Source organism: Oreochromis aureus, linkage group 7 (genome assembly GCF_013358895.1).
Source record: "Oreochromis aureus strain Israel breed Guangdong linkage group 7, ZZ_aureus, whole genome shotgun sequence".
NCBI classification, from domain to species: Eukaryota; Metazoa; Chordata; class Actinopteri; order Cichliformes; family Cichlidae; genus Oreochromis; species Oreochromis aureus.
Window position 1 is genome coordinate 23,851,190 of NC_052948.1, and position 21,484 is coordinate 23,872,673.

Below are 21,484 nucleotides of genomic sequence, written 5' to 3' on the forward strand. Positions count from 1 at the left end.
AATTGGCAAAGGAAGTAAAAAAAAAAAAAAAACTTTTCCAAATATTATTGAACCATCATTGTCAGAGTGTCTGTGGCGTGACAGTGTCTTGACAGAGGTGAAATTTACTGCTCAGTATTGGAGTATTGATCAGAGTCCATGTAATTCAACTATTCTTCATGTGGACTCAGCTCCCCCATCATCTAAATCCGCCTGCATTGTTTGGCTGGTGCAGGCAAGCTTAACCTGCACAGCAACGTGGTCAACTAGATATCAGCAGCAGAAGAAACCTTATTACCTTAACCTCTGGCCCTCATTAGTTTTCCCTTAAGTTATATTTTCAAGTATTTGTTATTTATTTAGATACAGTGCTGTGAAACAGGGGTTGCAATTACCTTTTCATATTGGGCCAGGCAGGTTTGGATAGCTTTTTTCCCTTGATAAATAAAATCCTTATTTAAAAACTGCATTTTGTATTTACTTGGGTTATATAAGGTCTTGAGTTTGACTCCACCATCTGGCCAGGGTCTGTGTGGGTTCTATTACTTCCAGGCTGGACTACTGTAATTCATTATTATCAGGATGTCCTAAAAACTCGCTGAAAAGCCTTCAGCTAATCCAAAATGCTGCAGCAAGGGTACTGACAGGGACTAGAAAGAGAGCATATTTCTCCTGTTTTGGCTTCCTTCATTGGCTTCCTGTTAAATCCAGAATTGAATTCAAAATCCTGCTCCTCACATACAAGGTCTTAAATAATCAGGCCCCATCTTATCTTAATGACCTTGTAGTACCATATCACCCTATTAGAGCACTTCGCTCTCACACTGCAGGCCTACTTGTTGTTCCTAGAGTATTTAAAAGTAGAATGGGAGGCAGAGCCTTCAGTTTTCAGGCCCCTCTTCTGTGGAACCAGCTTCCAGTTTGGATTCAGGAGACAGACACTATCTCTACTTTCAAGATTAGGCTTAAAACTTTCCTTTTTCCTAAAGCATATAGTTAGGGCTGGACCAGGTGACCCTGAATCCTCCCTTAGTTAAGCTGCAATAGACGTAGGCTGCCGGGGATTCCCATGATGCATTGAGTTTTTCCTTTCCAGTCACCTTTCTCACTCAGTATGTGTTAATAGACCTCTCTGCATTGAATCATATCTGTTATTAACCTCTGTCTCTCTTCCACAGCATGTCTTTATCTTGTCTTCCTTCTCTCACCCCAACCGGTTGCAGCAGATGGCCCCGCCCCTCCCTGAGCCTGGTTCTGCCAGAGGTTTCTTCCTGTTAAAAGGGAGTTTTTCCTTCCCACTGTCGCCAAAGTGCTTGCTCATAGGGGGTCATATGATTGTTGGGTTTTTCTCTGTACCTATGAAGCGCCTTGAGGCTACTTTTGTTGTGATTTGGCGCTATATAAATAAAATTGAATTGAATTGAATTGAATTGAATTGAATATCCAGGTACTCGGGGTTCCTCCCACAGTCCGATGACATGCAATTAGTGGGGTTAGGTTAATTGGTGAGTCTAAATTGCCCATAGGTGTGAATGAGAGTGTGAATGGCTTTCTGTCTCTCTGTATTCGCCCTGTGTCAGATTGGCGCCCTATGATAGATGGTATAAGCTCCAGCCTCCCTGCAACCCTGATAAAGATAAGCTGAAGAGAAAGGATGGATCTAAGACATGTAAGTGTGACAAATATGGAAAAATACAAAGAAAGAAAGAATACTTTTCACAGCAGTGCATGTAATTTACATAAGCTGTAGTGTGCCACTTGTTCCTTTAATTTCTGTAAGATTTCTGTGGCACTTCACTAGAGCTCCAAAAATACTCACTGCTATAAACCATAATGTGATAACTTTAGAGTCAAATGTGTTAATCGTTATCGGCTTATGAAATCTGTGCGATATAAAACTTCTGTAAGAATCAATAAGCTATTGTTTCTGGATTTCACAAATGTATCACGAAATCTAATGAACATTTAGTTTGTTTTGGTGTTATTGATCGGAATGCAATAAGCCTAAAACTCCTTATTGATCACAGTGGCTAATATACATTTCTCGTGGCCATGCTCCACACACCAGTCAGAACATTTCTATCGAGTCAACAAAGAAAGTGGATTTTCTATGCAAAGCAGGGACTTTTAGAATCATTCAGTTGTTAATTTTTGCAATTTTAGCGCTTTTTCATCTGCAGAAAAGACGGAATTAGAGGTGTTTCACTTACCAAACACTCTGAGAAAATGTTTTACTCTTCACCATTCATTATCAGTTTGAGTTGGTATTTACATTACAGATTAAGAGTTTGCATATAAATCAATGAATTTGCAAAACTACTCAATAATTAACACAGTAGCAGCTATAATATTTGTTAATCCTGAATCCTGTTTGGAAACATTCTCTGGTCTCTCTGAGCTGTGGATGGATAAGTTACAATTTCTCTTACAGTACAGGTACAGTAGGTACAGTACAGTAGTTTCTTCCATTGTAAACAGCAGGACAGCACACACTCATCACTCAGACACACATTACTTTGAGAATGCCACACTCTATAGTAGTCCCACAGTAAAAAATAATAGCTAGTCACATTAGGGTCCATCTGCCTAAAACTCACCTTCTCCCTAGCATCCTCGTCCGTCACACCAACCCTCTGCTTGTCCTTCTTCACAAAATCCATGACTCTTTTCTCGGAGCTCATTCTTTTCCTCCTGCCTGGCAACTCCATATTCAACATTCTTTGCCCAATACATCTATTATCCCCTCTATGTACATGTCTAAGCCACCTCTGTCTAATTTGTCTTTGTCACCAAAACACTCGACCTGAGTTGTCACTCTCATATATTAATTTCTAATTCCATACATTCTGGTCACTCCCAGTCCAAATCTTATCATCTTCGACTCCATCTTGAGCTCAGCCGCGGGTCTTTTTGTCAGCGCCACCATCTCCGCACCATACATCATAGCAGGTCTCACTACTGTCCTGTAAACCTTCCCTTTCACTCTTGCTGTTATCCTTCTGTCACAAATCACCTCTGACACTCGTCTCCACCCACTCCACCTTGCTTGCTCTCTCTTCTTCACATTGCTTTAAATGGCTCATGCACTTTCACTACCTCTGTGACTTTCATCTTCACCGTTACATCTGCCATCTTAAAAACCAAAAAATAAATACAAGATATATACAAAAACAATAACTAAGGATCAAGAAAGAAGAATCACCAGATATATCCAGAATGCATAAAGTTGTAATAAAATGTGTCCTCCCGTAGAACCAATATATAATAATAACAATTAAATTACATAATATATATAATAATCACAGTGGACATTTATCTAAAGTGAGGTTAGTGCAAAAGCAAAAAAGCACTAAATATCACTTTGGCCTAGCTTCAGACATGTAGTGCTTTGACCTAACATACTTAGTAGGCAATAGTTTAAGAGGCCGTGTTCCTTGTTCTCAGTAGCTGTTTGGTTAATGACAGCTATGCCAAAGCTACACATGAACATAACACCCACGTTAAATGAAACCAAAAAAAGCCTTTAATAACTAACTTTATATTGTTGTACCCTCATGCCTTTCATGGAAAGACATTACTTACACCTGTTAGTCAAGCTACAGTACAACTCACTATAATCATCAATGGCATTTGCATTCCATCTGATGCCCATCGAAGTGCTGACGCTCATTTAATTTGCTTTATCAGAAGCAGCAGAGGTAACGCAAACATTTCTGCCTTGTTAATTGAAATTTAGATTAATTAACTGATTGCCTTGTGTGAGTCCCATTCATATCAGGCAGTACAAATCATATGTAAAGAAGCTTAAAGCAGTCTCTGAAATAGTTTGTTTTGCCTTTTTCGTCTTCCAAAACGTGCGAGACTCCACTGAAATATAGATCGCTGTTGTTTTTCAAACCTTTTCTGTGCACCATGTTCAAACAACTGTGAAACAGATACCAATAGATCTGTTGTATTCACACACCCGGAGGGAGAGGGTAGTTTGTCTGACTGACTGGCTCTAAAGGGTATCAAGCTCCCTGAGTCGGACTACCAACAAAGTTAGTTGCTGCGGGATACTTTTGTTCTTGTGTCATTATTTCCTTGGACCAGTGAAACTAGATGTGAACCTATTTTCTCCAAGATTGTAGAACCTCCTGGATGTTCCGGTTGGGAGGAACTGTCCACTTCATTTACTCCTTCCATTTGTTAAGCCTTTTATGAAAGTCACGCACCATCTGCATGGCAAAAACACTTCTGGAAACTTCTCTAAGGAGGCAGTCTGCTACTCTAAAACATTCCAAGCCTGAGTTGTTCAGTGAAGAGCTATGTTCTGAGGTTTTCAGCCACATGTGTGATCTGTGTTTGTATTCCCCTGATGTCTCGTGATTAGTCGCATTCTCAACTGAATCAAACTGCATGCAGTAGGTATATATGTCGTCAGGTTGACGTGGCCTGCCGTGTTTTTCAGTAAATTCTCAGGATGCTGTCAGATTGTATAGCTCAGCTCTCAGTGAGACATGAACTGCCAGTGCAGAGGCCTTCATCTGCTCCCTCTGGACTTAATTTGTACATCATTTTGTTTTGAGACAAATGCATGCCAAAAGATTGGAGCAACCCAAAAAGACACATGCACCTAGTATTCCCAAACACTGTTACAGCTGATGTCAGTAGATTGCTGTGTGTATGAGAATAAATAAAAAGAAAAAAGATTGAATAACCTCTGATATTTGTTGATTCTGAAAAATGGTGTAAAAAGTCCAATTAAAGCGACTTAATTTGTCAAGCACAATGACTTCACAAGACAGGTAAATATTAAGCGCAGTCATATGTCAAAGGAAGCTAAACTGGTCCTTCTGTTTTGTTATTTTGAGTTTTGAGTTATTATGACTTCTGTAGTTCAGTGTCCAGCGACGTTTCATATGTCATGTGAAGGTGTAAATTGTTGTGAAGCTGCCAGGTCCATCTCAGGGCAGTTTCTCAGGAATTCACACATTGAAACACACAACTGAACTCTGACATACGCACGCTGTTTTGTGATCTCAACAACTCACAGATGTGATGGAACCACCGAGGTCAAGGAAGGTACGTGTCATATATCCACTGACTACAATGAAACTGCAGTACTTCAGAATTACATATACTATATAGACTATATAGTATAGTCAGTAAATAAACACCAGGTGCCAAGGCAAGCTGAAAATTAATCAGAATTTGATGGAAGCACTTTGAACAATTGCTCCTTAGAAGTACCAACTATAGCATCCTAAATCCTTGCTCTGACTCGGCTGGGAAAACAAACAGACTAAATACGAGTCACCAACCAGTCAGTCACCAGACAGTATTTGACTTATAGGTTGCATTATAGCAATGCAGTAAAATTAAGCCTTGCTTATCCCATGGATGGGTGAAATAGTGAGATACTGATTCATATTCATCCAATCCTTTGGAAGTGAATGAAAATCTAATATTGGTTTATATTGCAGGTTACCTTTGATATGTATTTTAGATCAGAGGTCAAACATTCTACAATTTCAGAAAACACTATCAAATAGAAAAACACAGCACAAACTCACAAAACACAACAGAAATTGAATACAGCACAAAGGAAATAGAAAAAAAGCTGCAAAAATTCACAAAAAAACTCACAAAACACAGCAGAAGTGTTTTTGGAGAGGCAATAACATGACGGGCCAGCCAAAGAAGTGATAAGCTAACACTAAACAGCTAAGAGCAAACATGTATCTACAGCATTATATGAATCATGTGATTAAAACACACATTATCTTGAACCTGTTTCTCCCTGACAAGTCCTCCTCGTCTTTTAAGTCTGCTTCAGTGTGACTTTTTGCATGTTTTGGGTTTAGTCCCTTCTGCAGCTATTCCATCAGGTTATTGTCCCCCCAATAACACTTTTGTTGTTTGTTGTGAGATTCGGATTTATTCTACTTCTGTCGTGTTTAATGTGATTTTACAATCTTCTTCTATTTGCTGGTGATTTGTTAAGTTGCGTTTGACCTCTCAGGACCACCACAGTACCCAGATGTTCTAAGACAGTGTCACAAAGTCACAAAAAGTCACAAAAAAATTGATGATTTTAAACTGATCCGGTTTAGAGGACTATATATTTGTTTAGAGTTTGTGGTTGTCCATTTCTCCATTGGCTCCAATCCAACTGGATAAACAGTTAGGAAAATTGTTGTAGCTGGTAACCAGCCTTCACTGTCCAGGTCAACTGTGCCATGATAAGGACTTAATACAATGAATTGGGTCCATGTTTCCTTTTATGGAGCAACAAACATGGTGTACAAAACTAACTGTTCTACCGAATCTGGCTGCCCTCTTAGCATGCAACTCACGTTACATCTTGCACACTTGCAACAGAGTCATTCACTTATCAGATCAAGGACAATGCTATTTTCTTAAAGTGGATAGACTGCCGGGCACACCACTCATCACAGTGTATTTCACACCATATCTGTGGTATTGGTGTTGCAAATAAATACTGATGCTTTTACATTATACCAAACTCCCTCTAACAGAAACTCTTATGCCTTGGAAGTCATCTGGGTAATACCTCTGGATAGTTATTTTGATGCCCCTATTAAAGGGTAAAGGAGAGTAAACATTAATATCAGTGAGAAATAAAAACTCCATGTATAGAATGATCAGTCAAATCTGATAGAAACCCACCTGAAAGCTTTGGTGACTTTGCCTAAAAATAAGGTTAAAAAGTTGGTTTGTTTTTCTCTCCACTAATTTCTTCTCCTACATCACATTTGTGCACAACATTAAGGCTCCAGCTCAAGTCCACAGTGACAACATGTTCAGCCTGCCTGGCTCATATGTAATAAACACTAAGCAAATGCTAAATGATAATTCACAGTATGAAAAGAGTGAACCAAGAAAAACAATACATGCACTTAGCTACATATTAACTAGGCCAAAGAGTATCTACGCCTGTAGCCATACAGCTGATATTGTTGTGAACTTGTACTGTTACCATGCTTCAGCAGAATAATATGACTGGCTAATAGATTCCCCCAAATCAACTCTTTGTTTTCAGCAAGTGTTTTTGTTTTGTTTTTTGTTTGTTTGTTTGTTTTTTGCTTTTAATGCTAATTTTTGCTTATGCTCTACCTTATATTTTTATCATATTGTGAAAGATATTTTAGGACTATGATCCAATCCTAATTTGGACATTGTAAGATGGTTATGAAATTCATCATAACCATATAACCACACAGCTCTTAATACTGCTCTTAAGTTGTATTTTTGTATTTTCCTACTCAGTTGTATATAGTATTTGTATTTCTATTTTATTCTATTGTATATATTATTTTATTCTATTTTATTCTATTGTATATATTATTCTATTCTATTTTATTCTATTGTATATAGTATTTTATTTTATTTTATTGTATTTTATTGCATTCCAGTGTTTTCTAATTTCTGCTACATAACTTTGCACTTTTGCTGTAGCAAAACAAATTTCCCACGTGTGGGACTAATAAAGGTCATCTTATCTTATCTTATCTTATCTTAATACATATGCTCAGGTTAAAAGCATGACGATTTTTTTTCTTTTTTTCTGTGTTTGTTTATTTTTCTTTAGCACACCGTGACCTCCTGACCTTTTCCTCAAACAAGACGTCGGAAAGACCTTACATCAGTCCTTAAAGCTCACGTTAATACCTACAAAGGTAACACCACCTTGACTTAGCAGCAGGGCTCAGCGTTGACACTGACAGAGCCTTTGTCTCCTTTCAGCGCTGTCAACCTTTGTCACGTCTCCTGCTGCCATTTCTCGCTACACAGTACTCCTTATTTTTTACGCTCGGGCTCAGCATGAACTCAGCTTTCTGTTCTCTTATTTGAAGCTGGAGGTCTCTCTGCAGCGCTCTGCACACATTGCTGGCGGGCTGCCACGTTACGTCAACACAGGTGAACGCAGGGGGGCAAGAGAGTGCCACCACTACGGAGGAGAGAGCGGTGACATGAAAATCAGGTGTTGACGAAAAGTGTCAGGGGTAATCACCATTGTTTCTGAGCAAACAATCTCATCCTCTCTTTGAAATATAGAGGCTAACATGTCACAACTCATAAGCAGCAGCCTGCTGTTGTATATATAGTTTACATTCCTCTGACAAAGTTAGGTACAATGAGTCCAGTAAGTGTTTTGACAGGGCTTTTGTTTTGGAGAAATGTGCTGTGCTTTGCAGTATGACAAATCTATTGACCCAGTGTTCTGATAACAAGAGAGCAACAGATAACACCACTTCCCAAACTATCAGATGATTAATTGAAAACGCAAAAGAAAATACAATAGTGCAGCGAGTCTCATTAACCGAAGAATGACCCATCATAACGAGCAATTAATGCAAACAACATCCAGCACTGATTGGCTGCCCAGCAAGGCTCCATGCATCACAGCACATGGAGACGAATATTTCGATGTGATGATTCACATTCATTGCCCATCATGAGGGCAGCCACATACTGAATGCACTTTCTGTGTGCAGATTGATAGCTACACTGCTGTGAAAAAAATATCTGCCCCCTTCTTGATTTTTTACATATTTGTCGCTGTTAAATGTTTCCAATTATCAAAAAAAAAATTGATATTAAACAAAGTAACCAAAGAAGAAATACAAAATGCAGTTTTTAAATGATTATTTCAGTTATTAAGGGGGTGTGGGGGACCAATCCAAACATGACCCTGTGTGAAAAAAGCAATTTCCCCTCATGAATTAACTGTGATTAACCACATTTCTTTGGACAGCTGAGTTGTGAGTACTGCCAGATATGTTGACTCAACAAATCACTTACATAGAGCCTGACTGACAAAGTGAAGCAAATGAAAAGATCTCAAAAAGCAAGGCATCACACCACAATCTGAAGAAACAGCAGAGAAATAAAGTCATTGGCTGACAATTCAATAATTACATTACAAGACAGATGGTGTGTGCTACAGTAACCTTTTGCTGTGCCACCTTTCGATGCATACAGTTTCCTTAAGGTTCCTTCTTCATAACAACATTAGAGGAAGTTTTTTTTTTTTTTATAATAAGTCATCCGTCTGGACTCTGGAGTTAGGGATTAGACCTCAATGACTGACAGGTGTCCAGACACATAGACAGCTGGAGCAGGCGGGTGGATGTTAGGCCTCACCTTTGCTAATTAGAGCCACGGAACTGTCCATCATGTCTGTGCTGTTGGTCCTTTTTAGAGCCTTTTTAATGAAACTATCTGACAAATAACATGGCTTTCTGTACAGTTCAGTACAGGCTACCTAATAAGTTTGTACTTGAGCTTTGGTGAGTAAAATTCTAGTGTTGTATTACGTAGCGCCAGTTAGCAAGTATGCGTCACTGTTGGCTACGGTTTATGAAACTTGCTAACCAAGCTTGCTAGTTGTTTGCTAACACATATTTAATTGTAGATATGTTGTATAGTTATATGTGTTATGTAAGATTTCATATTCCATGAAAACAAAACAAGCAAACAACCCCCCCCCCCAAAAAATACTACTCTTTAACTATTTAACTCCTAACTGTGAGCAGTCAGGCTGGTAACATTGTAGCCTCCATTTCTATCTGTACATATTTCTAGAATAGACTCAGTGTTCCGATCGCTTTTGAGTCTCTCGACTTTGCTTTGTGCTCATATGTAAACAAAGTGACAGTGAATTTCACATCATGTTATAGAGTAATGCTAAACTAATATAACGAATAGTATAACAAGTTACTATCTCTGGGAGTAATTAAGTAATACATTGCGTCACTTTTAAGAAACGCAACAAGTAATGTGTTTAATACGTGAAGTTTTATTGAGTAAAAACCCAAAACACTCATAATACTGATTGGTGGAATTTTAAGGTCGTAAAACTGGATTTCAAAACTGAGCCTCACATTAAGTCGAAGTGACATGAATATTTAATAATGTGCAACACACCTTACTTTGAGTTAGTGAGACTTGGAATACACGTTTTAGAGAATTACTCATTTTTTTACATTTAATATAGCTCCCAATTTGTGTCACTGATTGCTACGAAGCCCTAAAAACAGCATTTTAGTGATTCAGCCTTAATTGTCTTTTGTTTATGCTGCAATTAGGTGTGCCTGGGGTTTGAGTGACAGAAAATAATGACTGAACTCATACAACTCAAACTTTATTTATACGGCACGAGCATAACAAGCCCTTTGTGGCCTTACCAGTGATGATCTACAGCATTCAACACATCATTCCTCAGACTCCCACTGGAATCCATTATTTTGCCTTCCATTATTCTGGCAGGTACAGTGCTGAAAGTCTTCTTTCCCAGGCAAACAACAGAAAACCCACAAAGAACAACAACAACAAAATCATGTATTTGCTATTCTGTCTGTAGATGAATATTCTGCAGCTCTGCAGAAATATATGTTTTTCTTTTGCCGACAGAGTATATTAACCGGGAGGCGTTTACATGTGACTCCTAAAAGATAAGAACATAAAACAGGGTTATCAGGCTGACTTGGGGTTAAAAATTGAATGCGTTAGATTGTTTAGATAACACCAAAACCTCAGCTGAAAGTTCTGTAGTGTTCTCATTAACAAATGCAAAAACCCATCAGCAGTTACTTATCAGACATCACCTAATCACAGCCAGTCACCAAAAAGATTTAACAGCACTGATTCCCCTGTGGAGAACAGTGTGTCATTGAACCAGTTAAGCTAATCTTCCCTCCTATCACACCTTTTCATGCCAAATAGAGGTGCTTAATTTCCCTTGTTGTTGTAGAAAATTTATTGCACATTAGTCTCATTTTATTTGAATTAAAACACTTCTTTCTAAGCCTCCGCCAGCAGACTCGTTCTGTTTGAGCAGTGAACTGGCCAGTATCTGACAATATGAGCGGGATAACTGCTGGAACAGAATAATTCTCTTTGCACAAACAAACAAGGCAACAAACTAAACAAAAAAAAAAAAAGGAGCCATGAATAAAGAAGACAAGGGCATATTTGTTCAGACGCTGGCATAATCTGGGCGTCTGGTTCTGTGTGATATGTGGTGATCCAGGAGACTAGCATATTTGTTTGTGTTGCCTTCTCATTTGCATTGAAATATGTGTGTTTCCTCCCTAAAGAACATCAGAGGACATCATTAAATGTTGAAAGGCGCCGACATAAATTAAACATTATCATTTCATGTTTCCTCATTTTGTAAACTTTCTGAGAGATTTCTTATCACAGCCCCGCATCTTAATTACACCCATGTACAAATCACTCGGGTATGTCTTTATTCTGTGAGGACTGAACACATAGAAGATGGAAGTAAAAGTCACAGAAATGTTGCCAACAGCAGATATCCATTAAGTACGCAATGAAGAAGGGGGCGGAAAAAAAGTGCCGTTAGAAACACATTTCAAGCAGCGTGGTGGCCTTTTTATCGCTAATGAAGAAGAAATCAAAAACCTGTCAGTGTCTGGGCAGGCTCTGGGGTTTTTCTCTGATTACTCTCTTCTGTTCTCTCAGGTGGAGAGGTGTGCATACCTGTGTCTCCGCCTATGGGCAGGGCTGCCCTTTGCACTCATACACCTGCAGCACATAACCTCATTAAGACGGAGTATTTAACAACCAACTGTGGCTGTTACTCTTTGCTTCCATTACAGTTCAAAATTGGTTCAACGAGTTTAGTTCTTGTTTTTGTGCTTTTTGCTTAGTAATCCTCTTTCTTTGTCTGTTTTCTAGTTCCCTGTTTGGTGTCAGTTCCCTGGAGATCTCACTTGTGTTCTTTTGTGGAGTCAGAAGATCATAGTCAGTCACTGTGGAAACAAGGACATACCTGTTAATGACCTGCCTGCCCAATCTCGCTGAACTTCTTTCATCTTCTCTAGATCCCAGCCACCGGTTACCTTTTCTTAGCTTCAGATTGCAGTGCTAACAAGTAAGGCCTCTGAGCTTCTTAACTCCTTTTTCAGCTGGAGTTGCTAATGTGTCCCCCTCACCAATAACCGGTCTCCCTCTGCAGACCCGTCTTCCTCCTGTCTGAAATAGTTCCTGCCCAGTTGCTCACCTGTCTGTCATTCATTCCATTTGTTTGGTAGATAAGTGTTTTAAAGTTTTATTGGCTGAATCTGCTCCTTAAATTGCAGCAGCATCATGACAAAAGCATCCTTGAATGTTGCTTGATTGATGAAAGCCAGAAGTAATTTGTATAGGCTCACTGCATTTGTCATGTTGGCTGTTCCTAAACAGACCCCTTTTAGTAGAATTCTTGCTTACGTACACAGCGTAGGCGTAGGCTGCTGGGGGCTTCCATTGATGCACTGAGCTATTTTTCATCGTTCACCTTTTTTAACTCACTGCATTTAATCAGTAGTTGTCATTCTCTGACTCTCTGCCGACATGTCTTTTGTCCTGTCTCTGTCCTTGCGGTCCCTCCCTGATCTGCAGGTTTCTTCCTGTTTAAAGGGAGTTTTTCCTCCCCACTGTCGCACAGTGCTTCCTCACAGGGGGTTGTGGACTGTTGGAATTTTTCCTGTATTATTGTAGGGTCTAATGTGCTTTTCCAGCTTATGGTGGTCAGGTTACTGGATAACTGCAGAAAATATTAGTTACCTGGGTACTGGGTTTTGAGACCTTCCTTGAACTCTCAAGGGATTTCCTGGAAGTTCAATGACATTGTCAAATGTATTTCTTACACCAGACCAGAGCAACTGTGGAATCTCTCTGCTCAAAAAGGTGCCCTGTAGTTTTCAAGTTTGCATCTATACTTGTTTTAATTCAGACAATCATAACTGATGACTTGAGATACAGCATAATGCATATCTAATGTCATTTAGGCCTTGCACAAAGACAATTTATGTCAGCATATTAAACTACAGTCAAACTGTTTTCATTTTAATTCTACAACCTTTTCATTGGCAGTAAAAAAAAAGACTTTCAAGTAAAAATGTGAAAATAGCCAAGTGATAATTAATTATTTCAGGAAATCACAAACAAAAAGGAAAAAGCAGGGATTCCACGCAGAGGGTGGAATTAACGTTAACTTCTGTTCGTGCTCCACTGTGGACATACCTTTATCAAATGGCAATGCAAAATGAGGAATCACCTCTAATTTGTGAGTTGGAATGTTAAAAAGCCTTTGGGAAATGACATGAAATTCAATTCCTTGTGTACAGCTCATTTGAATATAAATCAAAGAAGGGGGATGTTGATGTCTGGCGCTTATGCCTCATCATTGTGCTACGGCAATTGTCCAACGAAAATTCAGCAAGTCAATTTATTTCCCTAATGAGAATATTGTGCAGTAGCACAGATAACAACATGCAACCCACAACAGCAACTATTTGTCATTTAAAGCATTACCAGAAACCCTGAGAAAATGTACGGAGATACACCTCACACAAATAAACTCTAATTTCCTTCCTGAAAATGTCATTCATGTTCAGTGTCAGGGAAGGGCATGGGAAGGGCTGAGGCACAGATAGAATGTGACACTAACGCTGCACCTCACAGTGTTTCATCCACAGAGCTGTCCTGCCTATTAGTCTTATGTGTGCTGGAGTTCTGATGCTGTGAGGATTTGACAGGCTCACTGCAGAACCTCAAATTAACTTAATTTGGGTTTAGATGTCATCCTCCAAAAAGCCGCCTTGCTTTTCCTTAGTTGTAACCTCTGACTGTCCCTCATCTTGATGCCTGGTCATTATAGAAACACAGTTTTTCCTCGAGCCGGGGAGGACTGAAGGCATTAATGAGCAAGCCGACTGGCGCAGACGGTGGCTTTTTAATTAGCAGCAAGACCACTTTCTAGCTCAGTGGTCTCCTCCATTTTCATAGCAAGAAATTATTTTTGGATACTTTAGCTCTCTTATGTTAGGCTGCCCATTAAAGTGTGAATGGCACAAATGACAGGGCGTGGTAATTGGAATCGCGCAGAATTACCACAGAGGTCTGGAGTAATTGTGTGTTTGAGTGGCATTTTGTGCTGCTATGTTTCTTCTTTTTCAGCCCAAGTCCAGAGATGAAGGAAATTTCATTTTACTCACATTGTATTCATATTTTAATTTTGGCAGGGAGTAAAGACGCGGCATGAAAGAACACAAATCTTCATTCTGTTCACTTAAGGCAAAAGCCTCCCATGGTTGCATGGCACTCAATCTCAAAGCTTTACCTTGGCAGCTTTAGCTGATTTGCTCGGACGCTTTGGATTCTTTGTTTTAAGATAAGATCATAATTTCGACATCAGTACAACCAGCATCAAGAGGCTGGAGCACTTTACTGCTACAGTGCCATTAGTATTTATACACAAACCACATAGGCATCATGAATACTTAACATAAAAATGTAAAATTAAAAAACAAAAAAGGCTTTACTTTGAAGTGACCTTGTGGAAAATTTCAGTCTGAAGATAATCTTTGGTTCTATCAGTGGGGTGTACATCTAAGTTGAAATGCACTGGAATACTCAGAGTGAGCGACCTGACCCTTGGGACCAGGTTTCTTTGAACATTTTTACATAATGGTGCTCATATTGATTTTTGTTTTTGAACCAGAGGGAAGAGTATGAATAGGAAGCGCTAATATTTTAATCCTGTATTCCCAAGATGGAGAGACACAAAAACAAATAACATTTTCTTTCTTTTGTATGAAAGAAATTTGGAGTATTTTTTTTCTACATAACGACTAGTATAGATTCACACAGAGAAAACTCATCCGCTCTATACTGTTAGGTGTATTTATGGTGAAGTAATTCTCTCGCACTCATCCTTGGATTGTGCTCTGTGTCATTCTGGACTGACAAATAGCTGACGAGTGATCAATTGCTCCACTTAGAAAAGTTTTTGAAAGAGTCAGCTCAACAGATCACCATCTTGTGACGGAGCAGAAATTGAGTGGGGGTTTGCGAACATAGGCTTATATTGATTTTCATATGAAGACTGAATTATTTCTACCACATCTCTCCAATTTGATTTATGGTCATTTTGCTGTCTGTACTCCAATTCATACAAGCAGCCAGAAACCCCTTTCTTATGCGGAGAGCGATACCCTTTTGCCAAAGGCCACTCAAACAGTAATGTGTTCTTTTAGATTAGCCTGTCAGGTACAATGTAATTGACTGGGGAGATTAAAAAGAAGATATCACAGTGCATTATTGATTCACATGTTAAGAGGGTCACATGTACCACAGTTTATCAGCACCCCGGCAGACAGTCTGGAAATGGGAGACTTTTTATAAAACCCTCCAGGGGACAAGGGGGAGATATTAAAAGGTTGCACTCAGTCAATTGTTTTCAAGTTTGCGTCCACGCCCTGTTCCCACTCTTACACTGAACCCACATTGAAAAAGGCGTCGAGCACAATACATCAGACACTTCTCAGCATAATTTACCTTGGAGAAGAGAAAATGTAGGTGACAGTGACTTGTGAGTGGAAAGTTGCCAGGCTGAATACTAAACCCGGCTATTAAAATGTCAATCAGCAAAGCTGCAAAAGGAATGAAAGGGCCTACAGTCATGCTGTAAGGTGCTGCAAGGCTGTATTTAAGCACAGCAGCGCTTTGAGCAAAACGCTAGCAGCATAAGCATGACAACATATTCATACTCCTACTCTGCAAAATATCAGTAGCGTTGGAAAAAGTGAATGTTTGTGTAATTGAAGAATACAAAAAGAGGAGGGGGGAGGGGGGGTCAGCTCGCCAGTGGCACGCCTCCTGACAAACATTTAAAAACCTTTGTAGAATTTGTGAAGTGCTTATTCCTCAGCCTGGAAAAATGTCACATGTTTGGTGGAGCAAATATTTCTAGAGATGTCTTCAGAACTTCTATTATTAGATGATTTTCATTTGTAATTATCAGTGTTTTCGAGGACGTCTTCACTTAGCTTTACTTAGCCATTACCCTTCAACAGGTCTCTGTTATGTGGTATGAAGCTGTTTGGGCAGTTAAAGATAGTGAGGCTCTTATTCCTCAGTCAAAGTATATTTTTATGCTTTTATTATAGTACACTGATGTTTATTAAGGTCACTGTAAATTGGTGAATCATCTTCTGCAATGATGGTTTTATCCTTGAATGATGATTTAATGTCATTGCACAAGAGAGGCCAATGTTACCTTGTCATTTTCAGGTATTACCCAGCTGATTAGCTGCTGCCAATAATTATTTTGAGTGTGACAGGTCAGCAATTAGACAGCTACTCTGCAAAACAACAGGAATAATTTTTAACATCTGATTTTAGTAAGTCTGGAGGGAAAAAAAGTTTTCACACTACTCTTGGTACTCATTGGCAGTAAAAGACCTTCCCGGTTCTGGGTATCTCTCTCAGTTATGAATATTGTATAAACACAGAGCTTGTGGAGCTGAAAAACAGCAGGCTGAAAAAACCCTTCCCTGGATAAATAGAAGTTTTGAAATGTGTGAGAAAGGTCGTACACGTCTCAAGGGAAGACCGAAGGAGTGTTTCATTCATATTTTAATGAATGTTCTCAGGTCAGGGATGAATACACACAGGAGCAGGTGAAAGGTGAAGCTGGTATAAATAGCTGGTGTGGAAAGGTGCAAAGCACGACCTTGTCCGTCCATAGAAGAAGATAATTACACTGCTGTGATCCAGAGTTATTGGCAGCTCTCTGTTAGATAATTACCAGAGTTTAAAGGGCTTTCGGAAAGTTACAAAATCATAACAATGTTTTTCTGTGCATGTTATGCGTTATTTCTCTCTGTCTTACACATTTAGTCCTTCCTTGACCCTATTCATCTTTTGAAGTACAAATAGGCATTTTAAGTCAAACTAAATATAAGAAAAGTAAAAGAAATAAATAATAGTGTGGCTGTCATTTAGCAATAAATGCGTCTTTTGAAAAGGTCACAGTGGTTCGTTTTTTTAAAACCCCAGTCGTCCTCGCAGACCTTTGTCAGCACTTGGTTCTTTAAAAAAGCTCTTTTTGAATTTCTTTTGAGAGTAATGCAAATAAAAACAAAGTTTGATGCCTAAGAAAAATGACAGCCCTATAATGAATTTCAGAATGAAGAGATAACCCCATTTATCAGATTTTACTGGATGTGCTTCTTTTACTGTTTCATCAGTGTCTTTTATTTATGACAACAAAAACTTTTATATGATCAAATGATTTAAAAATGTCATTGTAAAAAAATGAATGACTGCTGACATGTCTGTACGTAATGTTTAACTATCTACCTATAGAACATGACTGAAAGGGTGGAAGGTTGTAGTATTTATCACAACCCTTAAGTTGAGACTCTTGATTTCATTGTTCGTCTTTGTTTCCCTCCCTTTTGACCTTCTGTCCATGGTAACCTTATGCCTATGATTTCTGCAAAGGGCCTCTTTTCAGACATGCTTGTGCTGCCCATGACTGCACGGAGTTGGAATATCAAGCCATTTCACCACTCAAAAAGCCCAGCTTTTTAAAAAAAAAATGTCTCTAGAGGAGATGAATCTGAAAACTGACTTGTTTTTAGTGTGGGCGAAGAGAACAGAGATTTTGGAAGCCCACTCAAATACATTTAGGAGATGTGTCAGTAAAGTACAGCTCTACATGCTGATCGTTTTACGCGAAATCTCCTTTGCAGATGTTGCCTGTTTTGTTTGAAAACTGAAAAACAGATTAGGAAATTATTTAAAGTGATTTTTTGTGTGTTTTGATTGAGGGTGGGGAGTGATTTTTACCACCTTACAGCAGGGATTTGGTCTCAGATAAGCAGAGCAGAAACATTGCTACTTTCCTTTTGCAACTTATTGCTGCACAGCTGAGACTTTTATCTCTGAACTCTGCACAAATATCAGTACAGATATGGGAGCAAGGTCCTGAGCTAATTAAATCTGTAATCGCTTTGTACTTTAACAACACAAAAGGAGGGTGAGGCTGGCATAAGATTCAGCTAGTGGTTTAAATGAGGGCCTGTGGACTATTATTATATAAGGATAACTAACTGGGTCAGAGATCTTTAGCAGTAAGACGGGTTCATGCACACCTGCAAGATGAAAGTTTTCCTCAAGGAAGCTGGGATAATAATGGAGAGAGAATTGAGAAAGAGAGAACTACATGATAGTCTTGTCAATGGTCCAGCATATAGGTGCTCCATTTTGTTTGCAGGGGTTGAAGTCAGTGGGTCTGAGAGGGGGAGGTAATAAGTTTCAGAAAGAAGCCGGGGTGAGAGTGCAACCTAATGGAGGACTGAACAGCAGACAGCAGAAGTCAGTGAACACTTCAAATGCTTTTCCATTTCAAATAAAGAGCTCGTTCTGCCCTCTAGTGGGAATCTGAAAAACCTGCATCAAAATGCAATTCTCATTTGTGTCACACAGCATCCCTTTCTTCCACTTTCCTCTTAGCATGTTTCTGGGCATATTTAGTTTTGTTTAATTATTTTTATTCATTTCCAGGTATTGTTGCTCATAAACACCAATGCAACATCATCCTTTTTGGTAGACACATGCAGCAGTATTAAGTCATCATCTTGTGCCTTTCTCCCCTTCTTTGTTTAGTGTGGGAGATTTAATTTTAAAAGATGTCTTTCAGCATCAGAAGATTTTAGTCCTGGGAAATATTCATACACTTGTATTTTTTGCTATTACAGTGGTCCCTTGTTTAACGCGGGAGTTGCGTTCCAAAAATAACCCAGTGAAATCCGCAAAGTACCCAACTTTATTTTTTTACAATTATTAGAGATATTTTAAGGCTCTAAAACCCCTCACTACACACTTTATACACTTTTCTCACACAGGCACCAACATTTTCACACTTTTCTCTCTTCTTTAAACTCTCTCAAAGTTCAAACCTTCATAGAAAAATAAGTCCAGTATTATAGAATGAAACCAAAGGCACCCGCGATGCCTTTGACGGTACAAAACGTTTCATCGACATTGTTGTGTTTGTTGGGGTGTGTCGGTGTGTGTGAAACTATAGCCTAAGGTTTATAATGTTAACTGGTAATTATGTGACAATGCATTTCAGGTCATGTTATGGAGAAACGGAAAAGTAATGTAATGGGTAGTATAATGGATTACTTTCTTCAGCAAGTAATTAAGTACCACACTCTTGGAATGGCTTTTTAATTAATATGTAAGTCAGGTAGGTAAATGCTCTGGTATTTTCCGCAATGGGCTTTCTATATGCTCCAAACAAACAGTTTTTGTGTTCATTCGGGCCTTTTTCCCTAAAAGAAATGAAGTCTGAATGAACTATGAATTATTTTCCTAAAGCAACTTGAGCTGAAATATCAAATATTAGCAAATGTGTTTTGTATTAATGCTAAAAACACTGGTAAAATTTTATGTTACATATGTTTAACATAACACTTGAAAAAATGCAAAATAAAAAGTTTCTACAATTTAACAGAAGCTGTCTGCTTCTTCTTTGTCATCCTTGTATGCTTTACTTAAACACCAGCAGGTGGCTGAACTATTTGAAGCTGCATGTTTTGTTTGATACATATTATGTTACAGATATTATTATAATGCCATGTCCAACATCCAAAGTCACCTTTCTTGCAGTGTTTCTTTCAACCAGATGCTACTGAACCAGAGAGGGGGATTCAGTCAAGTATTCATCCGTGGCATTTGCAACTGTGTGTGCATTATTATTCCTGATCTAATGGGGCAAAATTAGACTGCTAAGGGTTTGTGGTTTTCAGTGAACGAGACACAGTTTACATTTAAGCCCAACCTCGTAAGTTGGTTTCACTGATAAAAATTGCCATTACAATTGCATGAAGCCTACTGGTTACATAAACAAATCATAAACTAAAATTATTGTCATTTTAAGGAATAAATACTGACTCTTGAAAGCCCATTTTATTTCCTGTTTTCTGTCCTTTTCTGGATATTATTTTCCTAGCAACAGTGCTGCTAAAGGTGAAGAGGTGGGAGTTTGATTAACTGCAAGTATTGGGGGGGGGGTTGTCTGGGGTGATGGAGGTTCCCAATTACTTTCCTGGCTGCATGGAGAAGAGGAGGTCAAGACCCCTTTTCAGTTAACTTATAAGTGTGAGTGGTTTGCCCTTGGCCTGGGCCTATACAGCTCCAAACTTGGCAGTTGTGAATTAAGTGAAATGACATAACTGTTTGGCATTGGACTGAATAAAATCCACTGCCCACTTCCTAGTGGATTTTATTCAGCAGATACAAAACTAGCAGGGCAAATGAGCTCTTAAATAAAAGGCCATGGGTTCAAGTCTCATGGTGACTGAACCACTCATCTAACTTGAAGTAACTAGACGAAAATAAAATCCAAACTCGGTATAAAGGTTCACATGAGACACCTCTTTCTTTTTATACATGATTAACTCCTTCCTGGAGATTAACCTATATATAATAATGAAAATGAATAGACATCTTTTTAAAGACTGTCAGTGGACTTTCAGCCATTAGCAACAGAAAACTAATAAAAAAAAAATTACTTTCATTTGATTGGTGAGTCAAAGGGGTAAGAGTGTGAAGTCCATATAAATGTGAAGTGTAATTTTTCTGAACAACATATATACTGAGGGAAAACATTACAGACCTAAGCATGTTTATGGGACTTCCTCCAGAGTGAAAACACTCACAATGTATGGTGTAAAGCTCTCCCAAAACTATTAAAAATTATGAACAGAAAAAGAACAGAAAAGCAAAATAAAGTTATTTAGAAATAGCCAGTGGTCATTAGTAAGAATTATTTTCTCAGAACTTAAACTCAAATACCATCAAATCCGTTTTGTACAATTTTTTTTTAAATCTTTACTTTAAAAAATTCGTCAGTTTTGTAAATTCCTGAAAAAAATATAGTGCTTCTAAGCAATTAGCTGATTTTCTGTTAAACAGATGAAATTGTTCCTGTACGCTATATGTTGAATTGTATGTCAATCAAATAAATGAGGCGGTGCTCTCATTGGACAGTAGAAACGCCTTAAAAACATATCTTTGGTGTGATTGGACAGAATTGACATGGCAACAAGATGCGTGGTGATGCAAATTGGTGACATTTCTGCCCCCATAAGGCTGCCAGCTTTTGGGCTCTCTACCAGCTAGCTAATGCAAACAAAGCGGCCAGTAAGGGGTTTGTGTGTGTGTTTGTGCGGCCATCTCTCTGCTATTAGCTATCCTGATACCCAACGCAAAACCCTCTTTATTTATAAATCTTCTCATTTCTTCTTTGGTAGTCATACAACAATACAAAACTGAAGTTGCTTTGGTGAAGGTAAGACATTTCTTTCCTTTACACGACCGCACTGGTTTATCCAAAATGGCTTCTGCTAGCTAGTAAGCTAAAATAGAAACGTCTACCAACAGCTTGCTTAAGCTAACTATAGCATATTAGCTTAAGAGCCGGTGGATAGCCTAGCTTGCAGATGTCTCGGCTAATTTAAATAAAGGTAGAAAATGGCGTCGTCCTTTAGCTACTCCAACTAAAACTTCAAAGTATACAAACGTGTTAATGGGTCCGTTAAATGATTAAATTCGAGTCCCATCACACAGATTCAGCCAAGTTCGCTTCAACACTCGTATGAAATCTGTATAAGTAATCCCAGCAAGGGATGGG